At 35.5% G+C, this 11,876-nt stretch overlaps 1 protein-coding gene across 1 annotated transcript in view; it reads right to left on the bottom strand.

Moving 5' to 3' along the window:
- Positions 1-1,029: 1,029 nt before the first annotated feature.
- LOC121413677 (2-oxoisovalerate dehydrogenase subunit beta, mitochondrial-like) overlaps positions 1,030-11,876 on the bottom strand; it is a 58,734-nt gene continuing 47,887 nt past the window's right edge. The window contains exon 11 of the mRNA XM_041606597.1: positions 1,030-3,577. The gene's annotated coding sequence lies outside the window, so the exon portion shown is untranslated. The remainder of the gene's footprint in view (positions 3,578-11,876) is intronic.

Genomic DNA, 11,876 nt, shown 5'->3' with positions numbered 1-11,876 from the left:
GCAATTATTACAAAAAGATAAACACACAAAATAGATAAATGAGGGAAGCATAATTTTGTATCCATCATAATTTATTCCCAAATAATTAAAAATACAGGGTAGACAGTATAGGCCTACATATTTACTCTGGCAAAATGTGAATGGTATAACAAGAATACTTATTCTGACTGCATAATAATATTAATACATTAAAATGTCTTTCAGTGGTATGACCAACACATATAATATAAATTTCTGAAACCATGTACATATTTTAACAAATGCATTGGTCAACATACATTTACGCTTTCCCATGATAATGAAAATATTTAATCGAATTGATTTCCACAATCAAAATAAAAAGTGTACAAAGTCAGCATAATATATTACAGTGGAGGGAAAACAAAAGTCAAATTACTTATCTAAGTTAACCCCTTATAAATAACAAGTACACATGCACATATAGATTTAAACATTTCAAGACCACCAAGCATTTTGTGCGTTTTTAAAATATTATATGATTATTAATATTTTAATATCCCATTCAAATCATAGTTCGAAAGGAAGATATAGAGCCACCTGAGTACAGGAACAAAAAACAAATAACAAGAGGGTGTGTGTGGGGGGGGGGGGGGCCATGAACCCTGGTGCAGGTTTTGCAGGTGCATACATGCATAGTAAAAACACTGTTTAAGATTTTATACAACGCTGTTTGCTATATGAACCTTACAGTATTTGTTTAACCGTTTAAACAATCATGTTTAATCTATTCAAGATTAGATATTGAAAATTAAACTTTGTTGCTTAAGATTTAAAACCTTGTTTAAACTGTTTAAACAATTACTGTAAGGTTCATATAGTAAACAGCATTGTATAATTTTTTTTTACTGTGTGGTAGTTTAGTCATGGTTGTCTTCATACAAATCAATAACAGAGGGGGGAAAACGCCTCATGTAATCACAATTTTCTTGTGAAAGCATGTAAATATCCCATTTCTCCAAATTTGTAGATTTTAAAGTAATCTTTGTCAAATTAATGGAAGCACTTTCATATATATTTCCTTGACCAATAAGCAATGTAACAAAACCATCTTTTGTTACCAGTCCAAAATTAGACCAAGAAAATGCACTTGATCATCATGATCATACTTGCACCAAGCTAAATTTGCCAACATCCTACGTCATAGTGCACTCTTACCAAACAAACCACAAATTTAAGCGTATGCATACAAACATAACAAGCCAGCTCTGGTGCCCCTGTAAGTAAATTGACATAAATCAGAATACAGTTGTATTGCAAACATATATCCTTTTCAATTCCTGTCATCTACAAGCAAACATACCTCAAGTGAATATTCATCATTATGATCGATTGACAAATGAGACTCCAACTTAAAAAAGAGAAAGAAAAAACTAGTCAAAAACATTTTCCACTTTTAGTACCCCTCCACAACGTTTCTCAGAGTAATTGGTTCTCATTAATCAATAATCATGTCCAGTGAATGTATCAAAGAGAGTGTTGTGATATATATATACAAAACAAGTTCACACATGATGTTATCATGGGTGTGCAGGGGGAGGGGGAACTGGGCTCAACCCGAGATATTGAACATTTGAACAGATTAATAATTGACGACATTGACCTTCAGAATTAGCTCACTGAAAAACATAAATACAAAAAATATTATTGACATACATACATGTACTCATGCAGATCATATTGACTTAAAGGCCCATAATCTGAAGTCCAATTCAACCTTCATAGACTATGGTCTAACTTTGTGCTTAAAATTACATGAAGCTGTAAATGTCAAACTGGTGTGTACAATGTATATTTCATATGTTTACAGGAATTGCAGCACTCTTTCATTATGGTTTGTGGTAAAGAAATCAATTTTTACCATTCCCTGTCAATTGTGATTATTTGATTGTCAAATGAACTGATAAGTTAATTCTACTTATGGAGATTAGTGTCAGTTGATGAGAGTTAAATCACAATTCTAGAGGGTTTCAAGGAAAGATCCATGACATTTGCCCCGGCGACAATTGCCACACCGATCGAATGACCAACTTCAACCCTGGATTTAACACTATATCCTACCCTAAACCTAACCTGAAACCCTATAGCAACCCTAACCCTACCCCTCCACCTTTGGAGAAATTAGGCACGGAGCTATTGTCCCTGGAGCAAATGTCATGTCACCTACAGGAATTGTAGGGTTTTCAAACTAAACAGACCTCTGTTTCCCCATCAGTTGTTTAAAATTCTTTTTGAAAGTCCTGTCATAGATGAAAGGGTCACAATGTGTCAAAATTGTTTAAATAGATCTCAACCACAAAATAATTGCTTTTCATATGGTGTCAAATTACATTTGATTCCTAGGATATTTAGTATGAGAAATTAGCTGTAGTTACTGAACTCGAAAATGATAACCCTTTACCAAGGCCAGAGGGCTATCAATACCAGGTTTCAATGAAATGAGAAATTGTCACTAATGATCCTATGCATAAAAGTGCAGAACCATGACAAGCTTCGTCAATCTCAGTCATTTTTGTGCCTAGATTATGGAAATGATACTTGGATATCATTCCATCGTTTTATGGTAGAGACATCTCGGTCTAGTGGAGCATATAATGTATGATTATAAACTTTACACATTAATGATTATATTATTTGTGTTGAGTTTTACCCTCACAAAATGATATTCATCAATGCATCATGAGGTTCCTATAAAAATATATATGGTATATGAAAAATTTCAAGAAAACACAAAAAGCACACAAATGCTGTAAAGAATTTGTTATTAACAACAAATGATAAAAAATTACAATAAGTTTGCCCTTAGCCGATAAAATTGAAGGATTTCAGTAGCTTATAACAATACTTATCATTCATCTTTGATGTAAAAAAACATGAGCAGGTTGGAATTCAGTAATTAATTCATCTAGTGAATTTTGTTAGTCATGATAAAAGATTGCTCAAATAAGTGTCTACACACTAATTTCAGTGGAGTCAAATTTGACTAAGAATGGGATTAGCTGGGACTCCCTGGGAGTTTATTCTTCTGACTCATAATGGAGTAGAAACTAAGAATCAGGTGACTGGAAGTCAGAGTAACTGGAAAACAAGTACTCATATTCAGCTGACTACCTGCGGACACTCCATCCAAGTTTGATAAGATTGCTCAAATAAGTATCTACACACTAATTTCACTAAGAATGTGATTAGCTGGGACTCCCTGGGAGTCTATTCTTCTGACACATAATGGAGTAGAAACTAAGAATCAGGTAACTGGAAGTCAGAGTAACTGGGAAACAAGTACTCATATTCAGCCGACTACCTGCTGACACATACATCCAAGTTGACTTTGACTACTACAAAATATGAGAGTAGTCCGATCTATTAAACAAGAATATCTTTGATTTCCAGCAGATCCCATTTTCAAGGTTGGACTTGATTCAGAGGGTAGTCAGACCTGACTTGACTCTGTTAACAGAGTGTTGAGAATACAAAGAAAATATATCTTATTTACATATCAGCAGAAATAGAATGGATGCGATCCACACAAGCAGCGGTGGCACGGGCACACATCTCAGATCTGTAAATAAAGAAGAAAGAAAAGAACGTACAATCATAAGCTAAGCATGACTTGCGTACCACTGAGCTTCTTGATACTTAGAAAAATAAAATATCATGTTAGCATAAATCGAAGTTGAATTTTACTTCCTCAGAAAAATTAGTGAGAAAATTACTTGCTGTACTTCAAGTTTCCATTTTTTAGGGAAGGGGGGGGGATGGGTGGGAGCAGTGTATGTATTGAAAGTTGAAATGTTCCCCTTCCCCTCCCTGTCGATACCCTCAACCCAGGAAAAAAAATCAGTAAATCTTATTTCATAACATTGAAGAGAAAAAAATCAAAGAACCTGTTCACATTCATTTTCCGAACCAGTTCCCACTAAACCAATTCTGAGTGACTGTGAATGAACCATCTGCATAAGAACTAATAATCTTAATATAAATGTCATCAAATCAGTTATGAAATAAAAAAAATGAACGTAGGGGATATAAACTGTACTAAATACCCTTCTCCCACATGTTTTATTATCAGAAAAGTAAACTTAAAGTTGATTACAATAAACAACTATGGAATTATACATACATGATAGTAAAGTAGGATCTGAAGAGAGTATGAGAGGAATGATTATTATTCCTTTAGTATTAAAAGTAAAAGAATGTCGCTTCAGCAAATTTTCACTAAAAATCTTTAAAAATCAAGGTTAATTGTTACCATAGTTTCATCTATCTAGATCTGGTACATTAATATAAATTTAATATCATTGTGAAATAACAAAATGGAGAGTTGTCCACAAAATCTGCCATTCTAAAGTATGTTGGCCGATTTCAGGATCCCCATAGAAAATACAAGACATTTTAAATGTCCATAACTTGCTTAATTCATAACTGGTTTTAAAGAAATTTGTTTTAAATTTTTCCTTTCATTTTACTCTTTCCAATAAGATTGTTTCTCTTCTTGGGTGGTGTTTTCCTTTGATTCTGCACACAAGGGGCCTGTTGCATAAAACTTTTACCTGAGAAAAGTGGTAAAAACTGAAAACTAAGGTTAGTCTGATATCTGCCATTGATTTTAACACAGGCGGTAAAAACAACCTGAGTTTTCTCAGGTTAAAAGTTTTATGCAACGGCCCAAGGAGGCAATACATTTTAACCCTCGGACTGATGGTAAACACACTTGATGAAGAAAAGCCAACAAATGCCTTTAAACAAAAGAGCAATTACAAAGAACAGCCAATAACAGATCAAGAAACAGTCATAACAATCAATAGAAACTGTAAAGGAGCCTTTGGCCAAAATGATTTTGATATCACATGCATATTGAAGTTGGAAATACATGGAAATGTGGTAAAAAAACCTTGTGATCAGAAAGAGATATGAACTTTGTTCTGTTAATAAAACACTCAAGTTATTGCGTCAAATAAACAAAACTATCATAATATTTGCTCTTCTTCATGTGATGTACTGCGAATTGAATAACAGATAACAGAAAGGTTACCATTTGTATCATTTAATTGAAACATTTGATATTGATGAACATGGATCAATTTTCAAGTAACTAAATACTTATTGTAATAATAAGATGCGCCCAGGCTGCCAGGCAATTCCTTGTACCATTTGAGCACTTTCACTCTATAAGAATTTTTGTTGTTGTTGTTGACCTCTTGAAGTCAAAATAATAAAAAGAAAGCATACAAAAATACTCAGAATTGCAAAGAATTTTGAAGGGGATATCTTTCATTTCCTTTCCATTTCTAAAAGTACAATTATCTTTCACAATATCATATTATTTACACTTCATTCTTGAAAAATAAAATAAAAACAAAGTGTTCTCTTTCCCTTGTATCCTGTACTTGCGGTTTGTAACAAGATTACTTTGAACAACAAGATATGATTCCAATTGAACACTTTATTTAATGTTCATCATTGAAGGCTTCACATAAATTTTGTTTTATTTATCAAACGTGGAAATAAAACTTAAATATCATTTTACATGGGAGGGGGTGGGGGTTTATTACAAGAAAAGGGAAGTTAAAATGACAAGAACAAAACAAGAAGAAAGAGTTATATGGGTTTATTAGAACACGCATCTATTTTCTATTACCAATTATGCAGTTTTATTACAAAAAAGCCAGTGTGAAAGGAAATTAATCATATATCCCCAAAAGAAAATACTTGCTAGGTAATTGTCAAAATTGTGGAAGCTTTTGCTGGATTTTCCAAGGCTGTGGGTGCTCTTACAGCGTGAAAGCAAGCAAATAGGGAGAAATTTCCAGCTCAGTGTGGCTACTTCGCAGTTTGCATGCTAATAACAGTTTACTTTCAATTGGTCTAGAATAATGCCAATTCATCCAATTACCAACTCGTCTACATGTACTACATGTATCATTTGGGCTACCATCAGTTCGTCCACTATCCACATGGTCTGATCGTCATTTTGGCCACTCACAATTTCATCTAACCAGTTGGTCCAATAGCCATTTTAGTCCATATACCATTTAGTATAATTGGACTAAGTGTTAATTGGACGAAATGAATGAAAATAAAATGGACATCATACCAACTGGTTATGAGACGAAATGGTCATAGACAAACAGGTGATTAGACAAAGTGATGATTGGACCAAATGGTTGTTAAAAAGAATGTTGATGGACCAAATGGCATTAGACTATGAAGGTAGACCATGTGGTAAGTGGACGAGCTGGGGATGGATGAACTGGCAGTTTCCCCTAATAACTTTCAGAACTTACACCCGAAGGGTCTGGTTCAGCTGAGTATCAATGCAGGGCAATAATTCTCAGAAATTCGAGGCCTGACAAAGTTCTCATTTATGTAAAGGTATTTTGGTGATTGAGTCGGTCTGAAGACACCTACTGGTATCATCTGAGTGAAGCAAGTTGCCTACATGGTAACAAACTTTTGTTTTTTACACCACACACAGGCACTGACAATTACTAAACATACCAAATGGTATAAATGGGTCATAATCAAGCACAGTTCAAGCAACCTGCCCAAATTAAGTTTGACGTCAAAATGCAAGTGGACGGAACCAGCATGAAGGGGACGATGCAGGAAATTCATATCTGGCTGCCGTCACAGTTACGATGAGATCTGGTGGAGCGCGGTGGTATGAAGCCATCGTCTCATCTAGAGCGAACCGCATCATAACACCATCTGGTCCTGGCCTGTTTGAGACTCTGTCCAGACCAGAGGAAATTCATGGGGATACAGACAAGAAATGTACTTGTCTATTGCAAAATCACTATACAACCTGGTTGAAGACACTAATTGATCGCTTATTACTTCAATTTTAAACAAAAATGTTAAAAATTCATACTGCAACATTTTCTAATATTTACTGGTCATAAGTAAAATGTTGTTTTAATTCCTTAAAAAATTGCTGAAACTCTCAAACAATAACTGAAAGCTTATACAGAAAACCAGTTTTCAATAAAATTTATTCTTACCGAGTATGATGAAACTACATGTTTAGGTCAAGACGACTCCCCAATTCAGAGGCGTCGATCCATTTTTCAGATTGGGGGGCAAAATCATGAATCAATTTTCCAAAGGCGCTCGATCACACAAACACACACATATGCCTATATATATGTGTGTACACATATATTTATATACACACAAACACATATATATATATATACATATATATCTCACCAGCAGATTAATGCGAGCGCGAAGCGCGAGCTGAAAATTTTGATATTTTGATCTGAAAAAAAATTGAGTTTAATGGACGTTTTTAATAAAGAACAAGATATATATATCCAACAAAAGATTATTGCAAATCGAAGTGGGAGTTCTTTTGAGGTTTAGAACTGAAAACGGGACCATATTCACCTATTCAATCATGGAAAGTATGGGTTTTTGTTACAAAAATGATGCGAGCGCGAAGCGCGAGCTGAAATTTTTTGATATTCCAATCTGAAAAGTGGCCATTTTGAGCACGATTTTAGACGAAGAACGAGTTGTGTATCTCAATCTCGCTTGCTGATTTCTGGGTAACATTACAATCTTATTTTATTTTTAGCACATGCGGAATTATTGGGGGGGCAAAATTATATGTTTGCCCCCCCAATATTTTCATTGGTGGGGCGATCGCCCCCCCTGCCCCCCCATAATCGACGCCTCTGCCCCAATTAGAATCTCACAATTTTAAGCTCCAAGCTACTGACTATCATCACATCAAAGGAAGTTAAGAAGGCAACTGAAGAATATTTCTTCAATGAAAATTCTAATTTCATCCTACCAGATGAAAGGATTGAAGACACCATTTTTAGTTTTCACTGAAAACTAAAGAGAGATGATTATCTATGGCTTTGGCACTCTTGTTTCAGACCAATTTTCATGGTTAGATATTAAACAAGGACTTAATTCAACTGTAAATATTCACTTGATTTCTTCAATCAAGTTTCTTTTAGGCTTAAGCAATCAATTGCAGTCCGCACCAAACGATTTACATTTAATTGGATATTGTTGAAACTCGGTCAAATTTCTTATAAGAACTTCATCATGCTGCGCAAGACCAGTATACTCCACTAAATGATGAATCTGTCAGTCTGAATGGGGTATACAGATGATACAGAGGAAGGAGATATCTGCATTAATGCACAGCAGTTCAACGTCACCTTTAATGAAGCATACGTTTTGTTTAGACCCGAAATGCAATGAATAACTAACAGATGACCAAAAAAAATAAAATAAATACCCCCCAAACTGGGCCTCAGCATGTTACTGCTTTATACAGTATCGTTAATTTAGAAAACTGAAATTGCTATTATTGCAGTTAATAATCTTGTCTTTATGATGACCTTGTGTGCAGAAAAATAAACCAACCAAATCCCAATGCCATCACCATGGTATCACAGTTTCATATTAATGACCCAAAATGACAGTTGTCTCCGTCCCCTCCACACTCCCAAAAAGTTACTTTTTCATACAGTTATAAAAATTAGAAATTATATACATGAAATATAATTCGCAAGTAGGAAAGGGACTAAGGACAACTCACAGAAATTAATATTTCTTTTCAACTTTCTCTCAAATTATGATAAATGTAGTAAGATATTGTCTGTGTAATATTTGTATACCGTCTAGAGAGAAAGCCCTGCATCCCTTTATGTACAAGTACATGTGAGAATTGTCTCTACCACACAATGGAACAATCTACCAGATGAAGTTGTGAACAGTCAAACTGTCAACATGTTCAAATCACGTTTGGAAAATTGTGGAAAAGGTCCCTGAACATGTACAACCCAGATGAAAATTTTCTTTGTCCATGCTCTCACCCATGCCACTCAACGCCAAATAAGTTTTAGGTACCAACGTTGGATACAGAGGGGCAAATAATTTGGTATAAAACTTTATGCCTACTTCCAAGGTAAATTCCAAGGTAAATTCATAATAAAGTACAGGGTAACATGATCGTTTTCGCTGAAACAGCCATTATTTTTCTTGTTCCTCATCAGGTTTCTTTAAAACTTCCCCGATTCAGTTTTTATTTCTTTCTGGTAGACTAGATATTCCGTTCGGGAGACCCCTACAGTACACTCACTCAACTCGTTGCACTTCATACACCGATATGCCTATTTCCTTTTAATTTTTTTCAAGAGGCATATGTAGAGTGCAACCAAGGAGAGGTGATGTCTCCTTGGTGCAACGAGTCGGTGCACAGGTTTTCCGAAAAAAAAAAAACATTCGGATTTAGATTACTGGAGGATCACAGCTGTTTAACTTTGTGGCCCACTTAAGAGGAAAGGGTTCATCGCGTCTGTCAACGTCCAATTTCTTCTTCAAAACAACTTGTGATTTTTCAGCTTGAACTTCTTCAGAAGTTGAGTGAAAGTAACCAATGCAGAGTTGCATCTTTGACCTTTCATTCCCTTCCTCCTCTTTCACCTCCTCCCTCTTCTTCTTCACCAACCTCTCCTCCTTCTTCCTCCCTCCCTCCCTCCCCTCCCTCCTCCTCCTTCTTCTTCTTCTTCTCCTCCTCTTCTTCTCCTCCTTTTCCTTCCATCTCCTCTTCCTCCTATTCATCTAATTCCTCTTCTTCTTCCTCAACATCTTCCCCCCCTCTCAAAGTGTTGGAGATAATATTTGAAAGAGCAAGGATGAAAGAAAGACAGAGAGCGGTCCTATACGAAAACCCAAAGACACTAGTATAAAATGGAGACCCCCCCAGTAAAATGGATGAACAACAGGCTGGGAAGTTCTGTTTATTTCCATGCATTACTAGAAAGTTTCCTTCTTCTTCTCCTCCTCCTCCTTCTTCTCTCTTCCTTTCCTTCTCCATCTCCTTCTCTTCCTCCTCCTATTCATCTAATTCCTCTTCTTCTTCCTCAACATCTTCCCCCTTCTTCAAAGTGTTGGAGATAATATTTGAAAGAGCAAGGACAAAAGAAAGACAGAGAGCGGTCCTATACGAAAACCCAGAGACACTAGTATAAAATGGAGACCCCCCCCCCAGTAAAATGGATGAACAACAGGCTGGGAAGTTCTGTTTATTTCCATGCATTACTAGAAAGTTCCTTCTCTTCTCCTCCTTTTCCATCTCCTTCTCTTCCTCCTCCTTTTCATCTAATTCCTCTTCTTCTTCCTCAACATCTTCCCCCCTTCTTCAAAGTGTTGGAGATAATATTTGAAAGAGCAAGGACGAAAGGAAAAGACAGAGAGCGGTCCTATACGAAAACCCAGAGACACTAATATAAAATGGAGACCTCGCCCCCAGTAAAATGGATGAACAACAGGCTGAGAAGTTCTGTTTATTTCCATGCATTACTAGAAAGTTTCCTTATTACCAAGGCAGATGTGGATATTACTTCCAATCTCATCAAAGAATACCAAAACATATTCCTTCAAAATACAAAATATACTTTGAAATAATGCTTGCGATGCAGCTGTCTGGGTTTAAAAATGAATGCGTTCAAATACGTTTGTCAGCTTGTCACGTAGTAGGCTTTGTTTACAAAAACATGCAGACTGCAGAGTCAACATAACAACAGTCATGAGATTCTTCAGTAAAAACTAGGTTTGGACATGTTATATCTCCTCAAGCTCAAGAATAGTGTGTACTGAGAAAAAAAAACCTCAAGAGGATGGTTAATGTTGCTTTCCTAAAGTTTGTTGTGATTTTCAAGTGTTCATGAATATTCATTGCAAAAATTACCAACACAAATCATAACAACACTGACATGTATGGTATGCTAAGACAAGTAGAGAATATATTTTTAAAAAAGAATATCGTAAGTCAAGTTTATGCATTAATTTACAAAAGATTCAAAATTACCAATTTATAAGTTAATGTTATATCAAAAAAGCCAAATGATTATGGTTAGAAATATATTGCTTAATAGTAAAATGAGCACAAAAGGCCCATTTCCGAGTTAATTATGCCTATTTGTGTCGAAAATTTTCAGCATACATTATTTCACAAGAAAGTACCATCTAGATCTATGATAATAATGAGGAATTCACCTTGAGACTTTCTCTCAAAATGATTGCTTACCATCAAGTACACTAGTCTGCTTCGAGTGTTTTGTTCACAGGGCCCTGTCTACCAAAAAGTAGTGATTGACTTGATCTGATCGATCGTTACTACAGATAGCCAACAACCCTAACATCTAGAATCTATATTGCCATTCAAAAATCACTCTAAGGCTGAGTTTGTGCTTCCACTTTTCAGGCCAGAATCAGTGTTTTCATACGTGATTAGTCCAAAACATGGTTGCGTCCATGCATACTTTCATTTAAACAACGTTTCAGAATGCCCATCGTAAACTTACAAAAAGGTGCGTTTCTAAGTTGTTTGACCAGAATCAAATTAAAAAAGCACTCTAAATAGGATGTACGGTTATCTGGATAAATCAGAGTGGTGCTCCTTATTTCAAAAGACCCATATGAAGAATTAATAACATTGACAGATATCCACAATTGCCATTGATCAGATCGGTCAAAACTCTTTGTGTGGAAGGCAACAGGAATCTGTCTGGGACTTCTCAGTGCATCACTTGTAAATTATAAAACCAAACTTTGAACTGGACAGTATTGGTAATTATGATAGCAAAGTGAGAAAATGGAAAACAAAGTCAACGGCCTCTTTGCAATGGTTCCTCTTCATCATCCCAAATCACAAACTATATCCCCTATGACCTTCGAAATGAAAATAACCCTATAGTAACTCTGCCACTCATGGAGTGTATGATTAATACACAGTAGGCATTGACTACCAACTAGAAGTAATCATCACTTTTTTCAGCATTGAAAATTTATGGCACTACGTGAGTTTATACCTCCCAGATCACAAGAAATAC

Source organism: Lytechinus variegatus, chromosome 4 (genome assembly GCF_018143015.1).
Source record: "Lytechinus variegatus isolate NC3 chromosome 4, Lvar_3.0, whole genome shotgun sequence".
In the NCBI taxonomy this organism is placed as follows: domain Eukaryota; kingdom Metazoa; phylum Echinodermata; class Echinoidea; order Temnopleuroida; family Toxopneustidae; genus Lytechinus; species Lytechinus variegatus.
This window is presented reverse-complemented; position numbering and strand designations above follow the sequence as displayed.